Below are 22,621 nucleotides of genomic sequence, written 5' to 3'. Positions count from 1 at the left end.
CCCAGAGAGTGGTGGTGAATGGTGCCACAGCCAGCTGGCAGCCAGTCACTAGTGGTGTGCCCCAGGGATCAGTACTGGGCCCCATGCTCTTTAACATATTTATTGATGATCTGGATGAGGGCATCGAGTCCATCATCAGTAAATTTGCTGACGACACCAAGCTGGGGGCAGGAGTTGATCTGCTGGAGGGTAGAGAGGCTCTGCAGAGGGACCTCGACAGGCTGGACAGATGGGCAGAGGCCAACGGCATGAGATTTAACACATCCAAGTGCCAGGTTCTGCACATTGGCCACAACAACCCCATGCAGAGCTACAGGCTGGGGTCAGAGTGGCTGGAGAGCAGCCAGGCGGAGAGGGACCTGGGGGTGCTGGTCGACGGTAGACTGAACATGAGCCTGCAGTGTGCCCAGGCAGCCAAGAGGGCCAATGGCATCCTGGCCTGCATCAGGAACAGTGTGGCCAGCAGGAGCAGGGAGGTCATTCTGCCCCTGTACACTGCACTGGTTAGGCCGCACCTCGAGTACTGTGTCCAGTTCTGGGCCCCTCAGTTTAGGAAGGATGTTGACTTGCTGGAGCGTGTCCAGAGAAGGGCAACAAGGTTGTTGAGGGGCTTGGAGCACAAGCCCTATGAGGAGAGGCTGAGGGAGCTGGGGTTGCTTAGCCTGGAGAGGAGGAGACTCAGGGGTGACCTTATTGCTCTCTACAACTACCTGAAGGGAGGTTGTAGTGAGGCGGAGGTTGGTCTCTTCTCCCAGGCAAGCAGTACCAGAACAAGAGGACACAGTCTCAGGCTGCACCAGGGGAGGTTTAGGCTGCAGGTTAGGAGGAAGTTTCACACAGAGAGAGTGATTGCCCATTGGAATGGGCTGCCTGGGGAGGTGGTGGGGTCGCTGTCGCTGGGAGTGTTCAGGGCGAGGCTTGACAGGATGCTTGGTTGCATGGTTTAGTTTGTTGGGTGGTGTTGGATGATAGGTTGGACATGGTGATGTCGAAGGTCTCTTCCAACCTGGTCTATTCTATTCTATTCTATTCTATTCTATTCTATTCTATTCTATTCTATTCTATTCTAATTGCTGCAGATTTTGAAGCCAGAAGTCCCAGCTATTTTTGCTCACATAATCCTCAAGCCTCTCAGGGTTTTTAACTAGCTTCCTCTCATCCCTGCTTCTTCCACTGCAAATGAGAGCAGGCCTGAGGCTGGTGTGAAGGTACATTTGCTGCCCACCTACAGGCTGTGTGTCTGGCTATGGTTGACAAGAACATTTTTCCTCTGGACTTTATGAGCAATGCTTTGAGCTGAACAGAGTAGGCAGTGTAAATCCAGATCTAAATATATATTGATAACTTCTGACTAAGTAGTAACTATACAGAGATCATCTGACTCTCCTTGTTGGTGAAACCTCTTGTCAGGAGTCAGCTTGTAGTAGTTGTTGTGCAAGTTACAAGTACCCACATAACTTGTAGCTTGCCAAATTAACATTTTTCCTTCCAACTATACCCAGTTTTCTGTTTCAAAGGAGCTTGTTACTGGCTTTTATATGCACTGAAGGTTTAGAGGAATTTTTCTGCTCATAAAAAGAAATATAAAGAGTCTGACAGCAATAGCCAAGAAGTGTGTAATGCAGACTACTTCTCCAAATACATTTCTCCTAACTTACACCAACCTCCTTTTAGTCCCTTCCTAGGGACAAAGCAGGTTAGAGGTCACCAATAGCCTAAACTTCTTCCAAAGACCTTACATTGCAATTCTACCACCAGGACTATATATTGGAGTTGGGTGCTGCAAGAGTGTGAATGCAGATCAAGCTTTAGACATTTTTATTACTCCTTAGAGGAGATCCAAACCAAGAGCCGAGAGATTCTTAACTTCAAAGCAAAACAGACAAAAAAGACTCCCTTGGGTAAGTCTAAATAATGCCTGCTCTGAAGGAATTGATTTGGGGTTGCTATTAGGCTAATACATGTGATTAAAATCAATGTTTGAGGAGTCCTGTGCAGTATGTGAGAGGGAATAATCCCTTAGCTCAGAATCAAGTCAGAAGTTTGGTCGTGAGTAGACAAGAACTGTGCTGGGATGAATCCCTACCCAAAACGAGCTTTCCCTTGGGTAGTTACAATGAAGACTGATGGCAGCTGTGTGATCAGCAGACTTATTTCCACTTCCCATCTGTCTGAATGTATTAGCATGGCCAGGCAGTTCTGCCTGTACCATTTAAATGAAATGTATCACTGGTAAGCACATGGCAGGAGTAAATTTCCCTTAGTATAAAGAGAACAATAAGCAAGCTGCGGTCAAGTCCTTAGAGGTATGTTTCAGACTTCAGCCTTTTCTCTACATTGCTGCCCCTCCCCAAATTCATTCCAAGCAATTCCACGATGGCTTCCTTCATAAATAGTCTCACTCCTTTCTGAATGCTTTCTTGTTGTTCATTTTCAGATGTAGCCATCAAAATGTGGCAGAACCGGATATACTTAGCGTTGTAGCATTTCAAAGTAGGTAAATGACTTGCAGATGCTGCAGTGGGCTGCAGCCAGGCTTGCCTGTGTCAGTTTTAACATACGCATGGCAAAGCCACATCGGCTCCGAACAGGACTCAGCATAATAAACTCTCCTTCTACATAAACACTTTTATGTCCTTACTAATTAGAACCAGGACCCTGATTCTTGCACAGTTCATGCGATAGCAATCGGGCCAGAGAAAGAGGCTCAGGCAGGATCCAAATGGTTTTATGATCATGCTGCCAGGGATATGAAGCTGTGACTTTGGGGAAATGTGTGTGAGTATGTATGTATAAATATCTGTAAAATAACTTCTGTAAGTTAAACAAGCATAACCAGTGAAGCTTCCTGGAATATTTCATGTGGTACACTTACAGTTCATGCATTTTAGGGTATATTTTATGTGGCATATTCTTGCCCTTAAACTTAAATGATTATTTTCTTGCCCTTATGCCTTAATGTCCTGCAGTGTGAACAAAACTTGAAACTGCTTTATGCATTGGCAACAGCGCTGTGGTTTACTGAAATAAAATAACAGGGACAATGTGTTATTAATTTTGTAAATCTCCACACAAAAGGTTCTTTAGGTTGGTGGTATGTTTGGAGCATATATCTGTACCTTTTATCTTGTAGAAGTACTTCAGAAAACGGCAATATTGGAATGTAAAGTGCTGTGGCAAATTTGACTCTGGACAAATGGTGAAAAACATCATTGATCATTTATTGACAGGTAAACTGGCATAAGAAAGTGGTCCAGAGGAGGCCATGATGATGATCAGAGGGCTTATGGGGACAGGCTTGAGAGGTTTGGGCTGTTCAGCCTGGAGAAGAGAATGCTCCAAGGACACCTTAGAGCAACCTTCTGGTACTTGAAGAGGACGTGCAGGAGAGCTGGGAAGGGACTTTTTACAAAGGCCTGTTGTGACAGGATGAGATGGAATGGATTGAAGCTTGAGGAGAGCAGATTTAGACCAGAGAATAGGAAGAAATTCTTTACAGTGGGGATGGTGAGACACTGAAACAGGTTGCCCAGGGAGGTTGAGCAAGCCGGTCTAGTGGAAGGTGTCCCTGCCCATGGCTAGGGATTAGAATTAGATGATCTTTAAGGTCCCTTCCAACCCAAACCATTCTATGATTATATGAAAAATTACTCATCTGCTTTTGGTTATTAATCAACACAAACTGTACTTTCTGTGCACTGATATGACATGAGTTTCAGACTGGCAGGCAAGCCAGAAGCCAGGAAAGAGGGTGGAGAGAAGGCAAATGGTGACAAAGAAAGCCCTTTATTGTGTGAAAGTCTGATTACAAGTTGCAGTGATGATGGGGGTAACGAGCAAGCAGAGATTTCATCCCCTCGGTAGTCTCATCTCTTGGGGCCATAATGTTGCTGGAGAATAGTGGAAAACATGGAAAAAAGTTTACAAAATATCCCTAAGCTGGTTGAAGAAGTCAGAAGCGTTGATGAAAGGCCTGCTAGTTTCATAAAGATATGACCTCACTTAGTGCATGTGGCTGAACCTTCAATAACTTTTCAGTGTGTTTCACTCCTGACTGGGTTCCATCTCCCCCAGAAGACTTTATTTCCACCATTAATACTTTCTTGTTGAAGTTTCCCTTCCCATCACACTCTCACTCCAGTGGAAACAAATCCTGCAGCTTTTCTCTTGCTTTGCATGAAAGGGGCAGTAGCATTTATCCCAGGTGGTCTTTTCCATTGAATGTTTTGAATTGCTTTGTACTGGCAACGACTGTGTTTATTGTTCTCAAAATCCTTAAAATCCAAGCTCTTTGGGTTTTCAGGAATATTGTTCTTTGTGCTTTGAAATTCACCTCTGTGCTTCTTCAGGAAGACTGAAAAATGGTAGTGTCAAGTAGCTGCTTCAATACACCCATGGGAGCTTCTTTCAGAATCTTGGTTTACTGCACTGTGCCCACCACTGGTGTGAAAGGGACAATTCTGTCAGTTACTTGCCTTTCTCTTGGTTGTAATCATAAACACGGAAAACAGCTGCATATAAAACCAGCTAATTCTATTACCAAGTTGTTGTTGTTCACAGGTTGTTTGTCTTCCACATCTTTTCATCTCTCTTTAGAGACAAAAGTGTTTCAAGTGTATTCTGGAAACTAGGACTGTATTTTTCTCTCACCTTTTTGACATGGTAATTAAGAAGTGCTAGCTGTGTCATCACAACTCGGTTGAAAGTTGTCTTTGTCTTCATTTCTATGAGGAGTGTGGTCCCATATTATATAGGTTTTCTGAAGTAAAGAGGTTGTAGTGAGGTGGGGGTTGGTCTTTTCTCACAAGTACCAGGTGACATGGCCTGAAATTGTGCCAGGGGAGGTTTAGGTTGGAGATTAGGAAAAGTTTCTTTCCTGAAAGAGTGGTCAGGCTGCCCAGGGAGGTGGTGGAGTCACCATTCTTGGAGGTGTTCAGGAAATGTGTGGACATGGCACTTAAGGATATGATTTAATGGCCATGGTGGTGTTAGGTTGGTGGTTGGACTCTATGATTATAGAGGTCTTTTCCAACCAAAACAATTTATGATTTTATGATTTAAATAATACTTTTTAGTGTCTGCAAATAAGCCCAGGTCCATACATCTTTAGCAGGACTCTTTCAGTGATAAATCTTTAGTGGTCACAGAAAAGCAAAGTTAGTATCAGTTAAGAGAGTAGGCAGGAGTATCATTGCCTGCTCATTAGTTCATCATTTTTACTCACACAGCCGCAAATGCACTCTTCCCACCACTGCATCGTTCAGGGTGAGTAAGCACCTACCTTGGAAGAATAGTTTTGGCCACTTTAATTGGAGGTCAGCTCACTGTGAAGTTATTTATTAGAGAGTTCTGAGACAGATCTGTCCTACCTTGGCACCTCAGAAAATGGGACAAGTGAGTTCAGTGGCTTCTGGGCCAAATCTAGGACTGCTAGAAATAAATACAATTAATTCTGTTGAGACACGAGGAGTCATAGTTACTTGTTTCTATTTTTAATTAAGCAGGCAGTGTTCATTATCACAGTGCAGTAGGGAGAAGTCTGGAAATTACATAGTCTCATAGTTAACAAGTTAATGGCTTTTGAAAATAAAAATTGCCATGTCATTAAGTCATGTTTTGCTTCAAGGGTGGCATGTTTTGACACAGGGGTACTTGAGATCAAGAGCTTTGTCCTGCACAGTAACCTAGTTCTGTCACTTAGCAGTGGTGGTGCTCTGTGAAGTATGAACAACCTTCTGAAGAACAAGTGTGCAGAAAGCTGATACAAAGTGTGAAAGCATAAATCAGCTGCCTGCCAAGCCAGGACGTGTGAAACAAGTGCCATCCTTGGTGCTGACAGGTGTTAGCAGCAGCCAGTATCTGGGTTTGCTCCTACTGTTTGCAGTTAAATCTTTCTTTTAAGTGAATCCCAGCTCCCATTTTTCCATCTGGAAAGCTTCTGCCCTTTTACTTTTGTTAGCAGCACATAGGTAGTGTGATGGTGGGACTGCTTCTGGTTAGTCCAGGCTCCTCAGCCCCTGGAAAGGGATGGAGGCTCCTGCTTTCCTGCCTACCTCCAGTTCCCTGTGTAAACCTTGAGAGCTCACCTGTCCTCACTAGCACCAGCAGAAAGGGGAAAAAGGGAGTGACTGCTGGCATGAAGCGTGAGTTGTGTTACATCCAAGAATCTTGTGTTGACCTGCTTACGATCCACAGCTTCTTTAGCAAGAAGCAAAAAAGCCACCGGGTGAGGCAGGTTGGAATAAGGTCTCTGAAATTTTGGGGAGAGAGTGAGAAAATAAAAGGCATTGAGACACTGAAAACCTCAGCCCAGCACACACATAAAATAAAAGCTGACTGACTCTTTTGGTCTCCTTTTAACTCATTTGAAATGGCAGCAACATCACCTAGAAAGAGAGTTGACAGCATAAAGGAAGACCTCATGAGCTTTTCTGATGAAGAACTGCCCCAGTTTTTGCCATGTGAGGATGTAGTCCATTGTATGGGATCCTGTGAGCTCTTTTCCTAGGTGTGCTGTAAGGCCTGGCTCCTGTCCACATGTGCTTGCTGGTTGGTGCCACTGCTCTGTGGTTGTCTACCCCCTTATTCAAACAGAATAACATTACCAAAAGTGTTTCTGGGTAAAGAGCTGTAAAAATCCATGTTGGAAGAGGTGTCCAAACTCTATTTCCTTCAAAATTAAAGAACCCATCCAAGCCATCTAGAAATGCCCAAGTCTGTTGTGTGATCTGATGGATAAACACACAGGCCAAGTTGTGTATCTCCATGATTTTAAATATTCCTAGTTTACTCCAACCTTTCTCCATGGGCACTAAACATCATTGTCTCAAGAAGCAGTTTGCATTGAAAATAACTCAAAAAGGCTACTGCTAGTGTTGAAAGAGAGTTGATTATGTTGCAGCATGAACCAGATTTTTCTTCTTATGGTGAAGCCCTTCTAGCTTCAGATTTAAAATGCTTAGGCCTTGATCCAGGCTTTGCTGACAGCTGGAGTAGGCCTTCAGTGCTCACATATTGGCCCACTACCTGCTCAGTCCTTGGTTCCTCCATTTTCTGGCATCTTCTGCCATAGATAAGATGATACAAAAAAATGCTTTGGCTTCTAGTTGCAATTTCACATATGGTGAAGTGAGCTCAGCACTTAGTTATGCTTTTTTCTCTCAATCCTCTTTTCTGGTGACAATTCCCAGAGCTTATCTGGAAAATGGAAGCAGAAAACAGGAAAATTTGAAGCAAGTATGGATGTCTTGACTCAAGCACGGTATGTGAAACAGAAAGAATCTCTTCAAACTCCCTGTGCAAACTTGCAGAATAAAATAAGATTTTGTTTTAAGTTTTATACAAAAGGTGAAGAATCTGGAATGGCAACACTCTGAGTTAATTTGGAAGTATCCATGCTGGTCTGATACAGAGACAATAGCATGAATGAAAAGGACTGAAATCTGTCAGTCAGCCAATGCTTGCTGGAAACAGAAATTAAGTGAAGCCCTGACAGCCATAATAGAACAGGAAACATCTGGCATGCTGGCACAGTCAGCACTGTGACCAAAAAGGACCTTACCTTGCAGTCTTTGCTACAGCAGGCTGAAGAACTTTAAGTTGAACCATATAGCTAACACATAGAATAGAATACATATACATAGAATACATAGAATAAACCAGGTTGGAAGAGACCTTCAAGATCATCGCGTCCAACCCATCAACCAATCCAACACCGCCCAAACAACTAACCCACGGCACCAAGCACCCCATCAAGTCTTCTCCTGAAAACCTTCAATGATGGCAACTCCACCACCTCCCCAGGCAGCCCATTCCAATGGGCAATCACTCTCTCTGTGTAGAACTTTTTCCTAACATCCAACCTGAACCTCCCCTGGCACAGCCTGAGACTGTGTCCTCTTGTTCTGGTGTTGGCTGCCTGGGAGAAGAGACCAACCTCCGTCTGTCTACAACCTCCCTTCAGGTAGTTGTAGAGAGCAATAAGGTCACCCCTGAGTCTCCTCTTCTCCAGGCTAAGTAACCCCAGCTCCCTCAGTCTCTCCTCATAGGGCTTGTGCTCCAAGCCCCTCACCAACCCTGTTGCCCTTCTCTGGACACGCTCCAGCAAGTCAACATCCTTCCTAAACTGAGGGGCCCAGAACTGGACACAGTACTCAAGGTGCAGCCTAACCAGTGCAGTGTACAGGGACAGAATGACCTCCCTGCTCCTGCTGGCTACACTGTTCCTGATGCAGGCCAGGATGCCATTGGCCCTCTTAGCTGCCTGGGCACACTGCAGGCTCATGTTCAGTCTACCGTTGACCAGCACCCCCAGGTCCCTCTCAGCAGTTCCATTCTGCTTGACCATAATTGAAAGGAACCTGCTTGTTAAGCTCATGTGCAGGTTGCATCACCAGATCACTTTTACACAGGCTTCCTGAGTGATTGTCTCAGCTCAGGATGTGATTGCCACTCAAGTCACAGCACCTCTCAGGACAAAGCTTGTAACAGACATACAGACATAGAATGGTAGAATGGTTTCAATTGGAAAAGCCTTCTGAGGTCATTGACTCCAATCATCACCCTAACACCACAATGGTCTTTAAACCATGTCTCTAGGTGCCATGTCCACTCATTTCTTGAACACCTGCAGGAACTCCACCAGCTCCCTGGACAGTCTGACCACTTTTTCAGGAAAGAAATTTTTCCTAATCTCCAACCTAGACCTCCCCTGGCATCATTTCAGACCATTTCCTCTTGTTCTATCACCTGATCCTAGAGAGAAGAGACCAACCCCCACTTCATCCCAACCTTGTTTCAGGGAGTTGTGGAGAGCAATGAGGTTCCCCTCAGCCTTCTCTTATACAGACTAAACAACTGCAGCTCCCACAGCTCCTCCTCACCAAACCAGCTCTCCAGACCCTTCCCCAGCTTTGTTGCCCTACTCTGGACCTGCTCCAACATCTCAGTGTCCTTCTTGTAGTGAGAGGCCCTGAACTGAACCCAGTATTCAAGGTATGGCCTCACCAGTGCTGAGTCCAGGGGCATGATCACTTCCTTACTCCTGCTGGCCACACAATTGCTGATCCAGGACAGGACATCTGCCTTTGAGCCCACTCAAAGAGATGAATGTTACAAAGTTATCATCAAGATATGATGTGAAAGCATAAAATAACTTTTCAGATGACAAGCATTAAAGAGATGATGAATGTTCCTTAACAAGCATCTCTGGTATGAAGCTTTGTTTACATATTTTATTTAGTGGGAAAATTATTAGGCAACAGTCTGTATCAAAAATCTTTTAGTTTGTCTTTGTCCTACTATTTTTTTGAGTAGTTGAGAAAAGAGCTCCTGGCTGTACTGCAAGGCTGACTGGAGAACAGATCCATGAGATTTCAGAGATACGAGCAAGTTCCTTATAGCTGTAAATAAGAAATCATAGAATGGTTTCAGTTGGAAGGGACATTAAATATCATCCAGTTCCAGCCTCCCTTGTCGTGGTATAATAGTGGCTTCACATTAAGTTGTTTCAAATATATCCTGCTGTGGGGTCTGTGGGAGATGTGCTTCTGCTGTGCAGCTCTCTAGGGATGCCAGGCTCTTCCAAGGTCATGCAGTGCTTTCAGCCCTGCTCTGCAGTGTGTTTTCCTCACAGATGTGCAGTGTCAGCACTGTGTCCACAGCAGGGTCTATGTACACCCAAGGGAGAGGCTTTGCTTCTGTGCTGTGCCGTATGGGCTTGAATGCTTTAATGCTCACTGGCATGTTGGCATAATTCTGACTATCTCTGAGACCGTTATGGTTGATTTCTCACTCTTAAATGAAAAATCAAACAGCTGTGAATATCAGCTAGGCAGTTTTGGGGTGTTTTTTGAGAGGTGGGTGCTCAGCTGCTCAGTGGACTTGAGACAGACGTATCTGTTGATGATGTGTACACACAAGCACTCTCTTTGGGGAGGAAAGGAACTGGCTGCCTGTGTAGCTCTGTCAAGGGCACAAGCACAGACAGAAAGCTTCCCCCTTATTATAACTACATTGGTTGATGCAGATGCAGGCGCAAAAAAGCTCTGGACTGTCACTGTAATATGTCCACCAAATGCCCTAGGAGTATGTGCCCGGCGTGACAGCAGCTGAGAGGGAAGGGACAGCCTTTACAAAACCTTTTTTAGTAAGCCTGCCTTCATACAGAACTCTGGCTAGGTACTGTGTATGCAGTGGATTTGTGCTTGGGTTGAAATTAACCTTTACCTGTTACAAAAGAATTGGGTAAAGGAAGCAAAAGCATCTAGATCCATAAACTCTGAAATCAAATACCTACATTTCCTGGAACTGCCTGGCAATATTGTTTGGGGATTCCTTGTAATTGCATCTCCTCAGCTTCAATATTTGCCTTTGGTGGAAGAGTATTGCATAGGTACGTGCTGGGACTATGACATCTTAATGAAAAAATTAAACCAAGCTGCTGCATTTTGAATCAGCATTTTCATCTTTATGTTCCCATTGTGTACACAGTGTGATTTTTAATTTTCATGAGAAGGGTAGGCTGAAGTCCAGAAGTTTGCAAGGCCTCAGCATGACTTTTGCATACAGATGTCTTAAAATACAAGGTAGAATTGTTCTTGGAGTTTATGATAGCTGGAACTGTCTGAGATCACCTTAATATGACGTCTGTGCCCCTGCTTCTGCAGCAGCACAATGAAGTCTCTCTAACCTAGCAACTGTTGATCTTCTTAAACAGGTAAGCATTTTAGAATCACTACACTTGTAGTCACTCTTGTAGATTCAAATGGAAACCCAAGATTTTACCCTGGCAAATTGATCTTTGAAATGAATCATACAATAAACAATTGATGGACTTAATTAGGTAGTCAAAAGACAGCACCAGAGGTGAATGATTTTTATCATGGCTAAAGTGGTTCAGTTTTAAGTGCAGCTAACCAGTTAAGTGTTTATAATGTGATACATCATGAAGTATTTAAAGCTTTGGCATGAATTTCTTTATGTGTGGACTGCAACTCATCTTTCACGGTGCAGGTCTCTGACAAGGAAAGAGGTGTAGGGTATGAGATATGTCTTTCCTGGATTCTGATTGTGGGTCTGCAAGGGAAGGCTGTGGAGATTACTGGAATTGTGAATATTCAATTGCTTAGCAAGTAAGGGAGAGGATGTTTCCTCATTTTAATGCCCTGATACAAACTCATGCAAAGCTTATTCAGGTTTTTAACACAGAGGAAACTGACTCTTCAGTACCCTTGCAACAACATCATACTGCCTTTAGGGGCTGGATTTTTGCTACATTTGCCTGCCACCAAACAAAGTAAACAATCCCAGATTTTAGAATCATAGAACCACAGAATCGTCAGGATCATCTAGTCCCAACAGGGACACCTCACATTAGATCATATTGCTCAGAGTCCCATCCAGCCTGGCATTAAAAACTGAGATGGGGCTTCCACCACCTCTCTGGGCAACCTGTTCCAGTGTCTTACCACCCTCATGGTGAAGAACTTCTTCCTAACATCCAATCTGGATCTCCTCACTTCTAGTTTTGCTCCATTCCCCCTAGTCCTATCACTGCCTGACACCCTAAAAAGTCCCTCATCAGCTTCCTTGCAGACCCCCTTCAGATACTGGAAGGCCACAATTAGGGCTCCTCAGAGCCTTCTCTTTTCCAAACTGAACAGCCCCAACTCTCTCAGTCTGTCTCCATAACAGAGGAGCTCCAGCCCTCTGATCATCCTCGTGACCCTTCTCTGGACACATTCCAGCATGTCCAGATCTTTCCTGTAATAGGGGTTCCAGAATTGGATGCAGTATTCTAGGTGGGGTCTCACCAGAGTGGAGTGGGAGAATCACCTCCCTTGACCGGCTGGCTATGCTTCTCTTGTTGCAGCCCAGGATGTGATTGGCTTTCTGGGCTGCAAGTGCACACTGGTGGCTCCTGTTGAGCTTCTCATCTACCAGCACCCCCAGGTCCTTTTCTTCAGGGCTGCTCTGAAGCCAGTCACTGCCTAGCCTATATCAGTGCTTGGGATTGCCCTGACCCAGATGCAGGACCTTGCGTGTGGTCCTGTTGAACTTCATGAGGTTGGCTTGGGCCCAGCTCATGGACCAGGACGTGATCTAAGATGTGTGCACTGTTCTGAATCAGGCCACTAAGTGTTTAACAGAGGTTTTAGATAAAAGGAAACATATATGTAGTGAGCCTGCTGTGTTTCTCTTGAGTCACAGAACTGGAATAGCAGGACATTTTTGTCACTATTCACCAAGCTGCTCATTTGCATGTGGAATTCATTTGCATGCTATTGACATTTGAGGGAGAGCGCTGGGAAGCGTCTGGGTGGATCTGCACTCCATGCAGAACAGATCTCTGGCTGCAGTTGGTTGGGAACAAAACTAGCTTGGCCTGTGGGTAAAATTGACAAATTCAACTTGGCTTTATGAAAATGTCTCTCAATCGTACATTTTTGTTTGGAAAGATGCAGCAGTGCCATGTGGGTAAGGGGGACAGATGTTAGGTATTGGTTAGAAGGAGACTTTCATTACAAATCACCTTCTGGGCTGTATAGTTACTTTCTGTCTTCAGGGAGTTCTTTGGGAATCACTTTGCCATCTTCAAAACACTTTTCTGATTTTTTTTTTAAAGCTCTGTAGAGTCCAGAGTTTGGTTATTTGTGGTTAGTAGGTTGAGAGAGGTTCTCCTCCCCCGTTACTCTGCCCAGGCAAAGCCACATCTGGATATTGTGTCCGGTTCTGGGCCCCTCATTTCAAAAGGGACTTTAGGGAACTGCTAGAATGAGTCCAGCACAGAGCCACAAAGATGCTGAAGGCAGTGGAACATATCCCTTGTGAGGAAAGGCTGAGGGAGCTGGGGCTCTTTAGCTTGGAGAAGAGGAGACTCAGGGGTGACCTCATTCATGTTTATGAAGATGTGAAGGGTGAGTGTTGGGAGACACAGCCAGGCCCTGCTCAGTGATGTCCAGTGATAGGACAAGGGGCAATGGGTGCAAGCTGGAGCAGAGCAGGTTCCATGTGAACATAAGGAAAGACTTTCTCACTGTGGGGGTGGCAGAGCTCTGGAGCAGGCTGCCCAGAGAGGTTGTGGAGTCTCCTTCTCTGGAGACATTACTGTGTGACCTATTCTAGGTGACTCTGCCCTGGCAGGGGGTTTGGACTAGATGGTCTTTGGTGGTCCCTTCCAACCCCTAAAATTCTGTGATTACTTACTATGCTGTCCTGATTTGTGGCCTGGTGTGAAAGACATTTTTCCAAAGACAACCTGTGAGTGCTTTTTGGGGTTCTGAAATACACCAGTGACACTCTTGTTTGCAAAATGTTCCTTTGGTTTAATAAGTAGAGGAGCCTTGGAAGGCTTGTCCTGTGTTTGCCAGGACCAAAGAGCCCGGTGGAAAGAGTGTTCAAGGTTGCGAACCGTGGCTGGAGTGATGCAAATGTGTGTGGGCACTCTCAAAGCCGCTCTCTTGCTTGGGGTGAAGGTTAATGACTCTTCTATGTCTCATGATGGATTCATTCAGACATTAAGTCACTGGAAAAAATATGCACACATGTTCTTGTTGACTCAAAACCTTGCAGTAGCAGCAGGCTCACAAAAAAAGACAAGTTGTAGTTAACTGTGTGATCTTAGAAATGAAATGTTGCTGAAAAAGGTCCTGGATTCTGACGGAACACATGGCCATCTTGGCTTCTCCAGGACACTTGGCTGACCTATGGCTCAGTCAAAGTCTAGGAGCTGGGATGTTTGTGAGTGAAGGAGGAGGCCCCTGTTGCATATAACTGAAGAGGTCTTGGAGCAGTTGCTGAATCTGCTGAAGTTAAATTACTATTTGGTATATCTAAATTACTAATTAAATTACTAAATTACTAATTAAATTACTATTTGGTAAATCATCCTTTCTGTACAAATATTTTTCAGGGATGATAACAGGGTGATGGTGGTGATTCCACTGATTAACTTAGTTCTACAGTTGCTTTAATTTGTAGACTGGCACTGAAGCTTTATCTAACCTTAATGAGTGACAGACTGAGCAAAGAGAACAGTACCTTTTGGGACTGCACCTGAGCTGAATATATTTGGGTGTTTTCAGTTCCATCAAGCACCAGAATTGCTCAGCTTGTGCAGTTGAGAGTATTCTTGGCAAGGAATCTGTTTCTGGATTTGATGAGCCTTCCTATGTGATTTTGGTCAACTTCTACTTCATCTTCCTGTTCAGAAGGCTGAGCATTTCCTAGATATGTTGGTTTAGCTGCTTTGTAAGAATCACACGTTCTTCTAGGGAAGGCTGTCTCTTTTCATATCATTACGTGTCTAGCAGCTGGTGCAGCATGTTCCTCATAGGTGCTAATGTAACAGAGCTCACTCCATTTATTAGTTCTAAAGATTTCCCATTTCTGTGAGCAGGGACAGAGCCTCAGTAAAACTAGGGATGGTCTTGATTGGATGGGGTGGCGATTGCGTGAGCCTCATGCTAGTGCTAACCACAGGGACATGAAGTGTCTGCAGCATGAAGCAGTGCTGAGCATTGTATAAGCCTCTAGGGCAGGCTTTTCATACTCGGCCCTAGTTTTCTACTCAGCATTAGTTCACATCTGGAATATTGGATACAGTTCTGGGCTCCCCAGTTCATGAGGGACAGGGAGCTACTAGAGAGAGTTCAATGGAGTGCAATGAGGATGGATAAGGGACTGTGGCATCTCTCTTACAAGCAAAGACTGAGAGACTTGGGGCTTTTTAGTCTGGAGAAGGCTGAGAGGAGACCTCAATGTCTACAAATATCTGAAGAGTGGCTGTCAAGAGGATGGAGCCAGTCTCTTCTCAGAGATACTCAGGGGTAGGATGAAGGGCAATAGACATAAACTCAATCACAGGATATTCCATATCAATATGAGAAAAAACATTTTTACTGTGAGGGTGCCAGAGCCCTGGAACAGGCTAATAAGAGAGGTTGTGGAGTCTTTTCTGGAGATGTTCAAAACCCATCTGGATGCATTCCTGTGTGGCATGCCCTAAGTGGTCCTGCTTTGCAGGGGCGTTGGACTTGATCTCTGGAGGTCCCTGATTCTATTCAGGATGAGCTTTAAATCCTGTGTTTAGATCAGGCACCTAGAATGTTTTATTTGTGTCACATGTAGTAGCTGTACAATGAGGGTTTAAGGGACTTCAGTTTAGAGTGGAAGAGGAAGGAATACATCTGTTGAAAAATTCTTCTCCTTTTCTACATAGGTGCCTGCCAGCCACTGGCATCTCCTACACAGGGAATACTTGTGTATGTGCTGATGCTGAAAAGCTCTCTGTCTGCTAAGAAATGCATGGCAGTATGCTTATAAGGAGCTGTCAAATCCATCACAGAATAGTGGCCTGCTGTTTTCTCCTTGCAGGTTTTTTTGATACGTGTTCATGTTCTTCATGTGCAGGAATACATGAACTCACAGGCCGTTTTAACCATGTGGACAACACACACCAGCTAACAATCCAATTCAAACCTAAGTGCTTAGGAGGTATCAGGCTTGAAGATAAACTTTCAACAGAAGCTGCTTCTAGCAGAACACTGAAAGGCACACAGAGTCACACATTGTACTGGGTTGAAAGGGATCCTCAAAGGTCATCTTGTCCAACCCCCTTGCAGTCAGCAGGGACACCTCCAACTACATTTGGCTGCCCAGGGCTGCACTGAATCTTGATATTGTCTCCAGGGACAGGGCCTCAACCACATCCCTTGGAAGCCTGATTCAGTATTTCACCACTCTCATTGTAAAGAACTTCCTCCTGATGTCCAACCTAAAACTACCCTGCTCAAGTTTCAAACCATTGTTCCTCATCCTATCACCACAAGCCCTTCTAAACAGTCCCTCCCTAGCCTTCTCGTAGGTCCCCTTCACATACTGAAATATAACTCTAAATTCGCCCTGCAGCCTTCTCTTCTCCAGGCTGAACAGCCCCAATTCTTTCAGACTGTGCTCATAGGAGAGGTGCTCCAGCTCTCTGATCATCTTGGTGGCCCTCCTCTGGACCTGCTCCAGCAAGTCCATGTCTCCCTTTTGTTCAGGGCCCCACAGCTGGACACAGTACTCCAGGTGAGGTTCACCAGAGCAGAGTGTCAGAATCATTTCTCTTGCCTGCTGCCACGCTTATTTTGTACATTAGTCTCTACATTCTCTTTCAATGGGTACTAAGAGGAGCATGGATCTCTCAAGTCTGAAATTAATAAAATTGTTACTAGGATGTGGATTCCAAACTGTGTGCCTTTTGGGTTTTATTCTTGTAGATTTAAGCATATAAAAGCAGCCCTTGGAAAGGTCTGATGGCTGCTGATTTGCAGTAGCTAAGGGTCTGGTTCAGGGGCTGCATTGGCATCCTGACTTGTGCAAATCACACATTAATTCCTGTAGCATAGTGCAACATTCACAGCATGCTTAGCTGAAGTGCAGTTCAGTTAACCCAAAGCCACTTCTGAAAAACACAAGGGAGTTTACTTCAGTTTGAATGATATTCAGGCACTTGGAAATAGCAGGTAAATCCCTCACTGCCTTTTGAAAATCCTATCTGGTGCTTCTTGTTGACTTCCATGGGAATTGAGCTTGTCTGTATGTTTGAAAAGTCCCATGGGTACTTGATCTGCTTATAATTCTGGCAGTCAACAGCTTTAAAAGTATCATCTGATGGCTAGCAACATGGAGAGCTGATGTGTTCCTGTCCTGTCATTGCTAACATACTCCAGTCTACAGGGTGTACCTCATTCTTTTGTTTGGCATGAAGAATACCTTCTGGAAAATGCTGGCTGATGGATTTGTTAGTTTGCATTTATGATATTTCTTCCACAGTCCTTTATGTTGTCAGCTATATGAGACAGAAAGGATTTTTGCACCTGAAAGTCAAAGAGAGACAACAGAAAATGGTGTTTATGTAGGTAGGTCCCATTGTGTTGAGCTGATTTTCACAACACCAAAGGCTGACCTTTATAGCTGACAGCACTGCATTTAATGTGCTTCTAAGTTGTTTGAAGGCTTCACCAATCATTTTTTTCTTGCTTTTAATTTTTGACAGCGGAGAGCTGGAACGCCTCTGCTATGAGGCTAGGTTGAGGGAGATGGACTTGTTCAGGCTGGAGAAGAAAAGGCTCCAGAGGGACCTTATAGCTACTTTCCAGTACCTGAATGGATCCTACAGGAAGGCTGGAGAGGGACTTTTCATAAGGGTGTCTAGTGATAGGACAAGGGGAAATGGTTTGAAGCTGAGGGAGAATAGATTTAGACTGGATCTTAGGAAGAAATACTTCAGTACAAGGGTGGTGAGTCTCTGGAATAGGTTGCCCAGGGAGGTTGTGGCTGCCCCTTCTCTGGAGCTGTTCAAGGCCAGGCTGGATGAGGCCTTGAGCAGCTGAGTCTAGTTGAGAGGAGTCCCTGCCCATGGCAGGGAGGTTGGAGCAGATGATCTCTGAGTTCCCTTCCAAGCTGAGCCATTCTGTGATTCTATGACAATTCTATAACATGTTCTCATTACTAAAGGATTATGCCAAAAGCAATCCACATTGTAAGTGAAAAGGAGAAGATGCAGTGTCAATGGCCTCACCCCCAGCTCTCAATGCTCCTTGCAAACCTCTGTGAGTGGGGCTGTTTGATATCTGCCTGAAGAAGCTGAGAGCTTAGTGCCTTTTAGGAAGAGTTATTACCCAGCATGAACACATGAAAAGCGTCTCTCTTCTGAAGGTCAAGTAAATAACCACAAACACAGAGAGAATTTTCCTTGTGAAGTGTTGTTTGTGAGGAAACTGACAGATCATGAAACTCACCCAGGAAAAGTAAGTTGGATTTGAATAACTGATGAGAGTTATGGTTCAATCTGTTCTTCCCCTGCTGGGAAGAAGCAGTAGACATGGCTCTTTACCTTGCTGCAGTGTATCAAGAACAGGCAGCCAAGACAGGATGGACAACTGAAGCTGACATGGGCTGCTTGGCAAGAGAGCTCCAATGAGCTGTAGTCCTCTGGATAAAGTTTGTTTACTAGAGTTCCAGCCCCAGAACTGCCTTGAGACAGCAAAGCTTCAACAAGAAACAGGAAGTAACAAGCACTGCCAACAGAGAGGAAGACATCACCTGATCTTCTAGCCTTTCTAACAGGGCAGGTTCAAAGGTCTTGGAGCAAAACAGAAGAGTTGCTGGGTCTTACCACATGTCCATTCAGTCTATTATTCTTCTTGGCCTTTTGACTAGGATTGTCATGTCTGTTCTTGTCCATTTAGTATCTGATATGTGTTTTCTGTGAGGACTTGCTATTAAATAGTTTTGTGGAGCTGGGCTATGGCCTGTGGGCTTTCTCTGTCCTTCCCCTACACCAGAACCTCTCAGTGACCCATCACAGTAGAGTACAGTAGGAGAACAAGGCAGGATAAACGCTGCTTCTTGCTATACTCTCCCACCCTCCAGCAGTTTGCAGCTCAGGGGTTTCCTAAACTGTTGGTATTATGCTTGTGGTAAGCTCTTGATGGAATCTATAAGCCATCTTAACAGACTCTTCATCTCTTTGAGAAGGTAGGACTAGGTGTGGTGATTAAGATCAATGTCTTTTGCTGCCTTTCTCTCTGCACCTCAGTGGATTGCTGAGCAGCAATGTGCAGGCATGGCTGACATTTAGAGGCTGACAGGAGCAAGCTCGAAGATGAATTGTGCCAAGTGTCTGTCAGAGACTGCCAAAGACCAGAACTGTTGGTGGGTGCGGTAGCAACCTAAAGCAAAGGCTGATCACAGCTGGAAAAGACCCTGAAGATCAGAGTCCAACAATCAACCTCAGGCCTCCATGCCAGTAAACCGTGTCCTGAAGTGCCATGTCCATGTTTCTTGAACACCTCCAGGAAGGGTGACTCCACCACCCCCCTGGGCAGCCTGTTCCAATGCCTGCCAGGGGGTGCAGTGAGAACTGTGGGCACACAGAGCTGCCCTGCCCACAGGTTTACAGGTGGCACTGGGCCAGAAGCAAGCCAGTGGTACATGAAATGGCAGGAGCCTGTGGGAACTCCTGCTGTAGGCAAGCCAGAAAGCAGAACCAGAGGCTGGAGAGTGTCTGGAGAGAAAACTTAGAAGTGTGGCAGAGCCACAGAGCATGCAGCACCACTGAGCAAAACAAGAGTTACTTGGCTTCAGAGATGAGTAAGCCTGTATGAGTACAGAAAAGTAGTGCTGGAAATGGCATTTCTGCCAAATTCAAAATTAGCAACTGTGACTGACAATTGCTAGCAGATGTCAGGCCTCTACTTATTTCCTTGTTTTCAGGAATGTTTATAGGTTTCACTTTCATCTTTATTTGTATGTTAGCCTTTCAAATCTTTTCATGTGAGGTACAGAGAATTCGTATTCCAGCTCTTTAAAACAACGACATTGAGGCATCTGGGTGAGATTGGTTATGACAAACAAAATTCTGTGCGTGGTTATTGCTGCTGTACATCTTGTTTGTTTACAGAGTAAAAGGTTATTAACCAGCTCAGGTAATAAGCAGAATAAAACCACTCTACCCTCTCTGGGCTAATGCTGACCATTATCACCCACCTAGCTTCTTTGAAGAGCCTGCTAATAAAATTAACATCCCTCCAAATACAAAGTAGCTGTCAGACAAGTTTGGGGCCTGTCAAGGCAGTGTCACTGGGTCTTCTCTCCCATGGAAGAGAAGAGCAAGGACTCTCAACTCATCAGCTTCATGCTCTGGGGCCATCCTCTGTGCTGGTGGCTGTGCTGTTGTTACTGATCCTCCACGCTTGCAGGGAAACCATGAAGGAGAAAGGAAGAGCTGTATAATTTTGCTTCCAAGACAGTCCTTTCACTCACTGTTTCTGGTGCAGTGAAAGCTGCAGAAATCCATGTTAGCAGCTGTTTTCTCTATCAAAGTATTTTCCTTGGAGGAGAGGGACAAGAGTGTCAGCTGGCTAAAAAGCTGTCTCCAACCATTTGACTTTCCATGGTGGGGGTGTTAGTTTTATCGCCAATAACATATGAGAACCTTTGGATGTGGTATTACCTGGCTTGCTTAAACATCCTGCTGAAATTTCCAGCAGCTTTTTTTTTTTTTTTTTCCCATGGCTGCCAGCTTAATTTAAATCTCCTAACTTTTCTGGACAAGGAAATGAAAAAATGCAAGCTGAATGGTGGACTTTCAATGTGCTTCTTCCCCAGAAGGGCATATACTTTGTGTGCTGAGCAGGAGGGAAATGGAAGGGGATGGGACAGGAGGAAACACAAATTTACTCCTCTGCAGTTTCAAAAGAAATGTGAAAATTTGTTCTCAAGTTATGCACATTATCCTTGTGTAGGCAGCAAGACCCTTGGCAAGCACTTAGTGTCCTTCTTCTCTTTGGGAGTCTGGATAAATTTACTTGTTGACTCACTGATCTCCTTCCATTTTAGAAACATATGGAAGGGGTGGGGTGGAATCTTCAATGGCCTAAAAAACACAGAAGGACAGACTGGAGAGGATAATATTCTGGGAGGCCAGAGAAGTAGGCCCTATGTATGTCAGTTGATGCCTAACTGAAGGCAAATCCCTTTGGGTCTTGTTTAGCTCTTGTTTTCTTCTTGCTCTTTTTCTCCCTGTGTATTGAGCCTTTGAAAGTCCAAGTGGAAACTGGAGGTCTGGATGGGGCTGCTGATATCTGTAGTGATGATGACAGCGTCTCTGCAGTGTTGCAGCTGTGTAACATCTGCCATTCCTTACCCATTACTGTTTGGCTATGGCAGCTTGATTTTTCTTACATGTATTGTCTGATCAAAGAAGTAAATTTTAATTATCTGTAATGTTCTGCCACAAGGAATACTTCGGCCAGCATGCTGGCCATCAGGTAACCCTGCTGGTTAAACTGTCCTCAGGCATTTTGACATCTTGGTTCTCTTCTGGATCAAAAGTGTGGCAAAGTATGGCAGAAGATGTGTAATCTTCCTGAAGCCTCTTTATGAAAAACTAGTGAAGTATTTCATAATGCTCTTTGTAAATATTTTTTTTTTGGTGGGCCTTGAGACAAAATGTGGAACTAATATGTAGACTAAGGCTTCTTTCATCTTGATGGGTGAAATCATAACTGCAAGCAAGACAGCGGAAGATCATAACAGACATAATGAAGAAAAGAGGTTACCTTCTGATTTAAATCTTGTTTAAAAAGAGAAATTTGAATCCCAAGCCTGCAAGCCATTGTCTGCAGCTCTTGCTTATTCTCCTTGCTTGGTGCTCTAATGTCTTGCAGATCCGGGAAGAGAGTTACATATTTTCAGTGTGCCTATCTCCATTTCAGTGCTGGCAGCCTCTCAGCCACAGGCAGAGATGCCATTGCCCAGCACTGTCTGCACCTGCTCACAGAACAGCATCTTCTATCCATGCTGTCAAACTGCCCTACTTTGCTGGCTCTGATGGTTCCAGGGGCCTCCAGTGAGTTACAGGAGAGATGGCCTTTGACCAGGTATTCAGCCTTACTTCAAATGTCCCACCTCCACTCCCAGGAGCTAGGCACAGAGATTATTTTAGGAGAGTATATATATGTGGGATAATTCTCATGTGTTTGCCTCAGCAGGGTCTGATGGCCTGCTGTGCTCTTCATTTTCTATCTTTGACATAGGGAATTATAGCCAGAATTGCATAAAGCCATCTACTAACTAATTTTTTCCACTGGTGGCTTTTTCTTTTTCCCAAAAAGGTTATGGACTAGAGTGCTGTTTGCTGTTCACTTAAAGAGGAAGAATGTAGCCACACATGTTCACATATAGAAACCATAACTGGGCTAATACTGGGCTTTTTCCTGTGCCTTTTTGAAAAATAACTGAAAGCAGAGCAGTGAGTGAGCTGGTGGACACTGAGAGCTGAGTTTACAAGGAAAAAGGAGGGAAAAGCTGAGTTGTTTGGGGTTTTGTTTGTTTTAACCAAGTACTGTTGGCACTGTGAAGCAAATAAATGGGTAACTTGTTTGAAATTTCTGCCCAGTCAGGACATGGCTAACTGATAAAACTGAAGTCCTGTTATAAACATTTGGAAGGACAGTTACACTGCCATGAGATCCCCTGGTACAGTGCAATTGAACTGCATCTAACACCAGTGTTCCTGAACAGGGTAGGAGTGGCTCTGTAAAGTCCTGCTTAGTGGTGATTTCTTGAAGAAAATAGGTCAGAGACTCTTCAAAGTTTTCTTGAGAAGGAGTCTGTAGTGCCTTGAGATAACTTCAATATTTAGCTGAATGGGCTTTATATCTTCCTGCCAAAGGAGGTATGACTTTCAAATTAGAGTGAATCACACCAGTAAGTGATTTCTCAGGTCTAGTTATGACAGCTCTGTTTCAAAGGCTGAGGAGCACATGGCATTTCCAGCTATCTAGCTCTCACTCCATGACTGTCAAATAATGTGACTTGTATGATTCCAAGGACCTGACAGAAGCTTCTTTCCTGTAAAAAATTGCTACAGTGATTGCTGCACTTTTTGGTTTAAATTGCAGGACATGAGAAGGGCTGTGAAGATTAAACATCAGGGAATGGATAATACACTTAGCAGGGAGATGGAGGAAAATTTGCCATGAAATGTTGTCAATTAATTACACAGACTGAACCTGGGGAGAAAATTGCCTACACTTGACAGAAGGTTGCTGTTCATACATCAGAGCCT

This window comes from Dryobates pubescens, chromosome 2 (assembly GCF_014839835.1).
Source record: "Dryobates pubescens isolate bDryPub1 chromosome 2, bDryPub1.pri, whole genome shotgun sequence".
Lineage (NCBI taxonomy): Eukaryota > Metazoa > Chordata > Aves > Piciformes > Picidae > Dryobates > Dryobates pubescens.
This window is presented reverse-complemented; position numbering follows the sequence as displayed.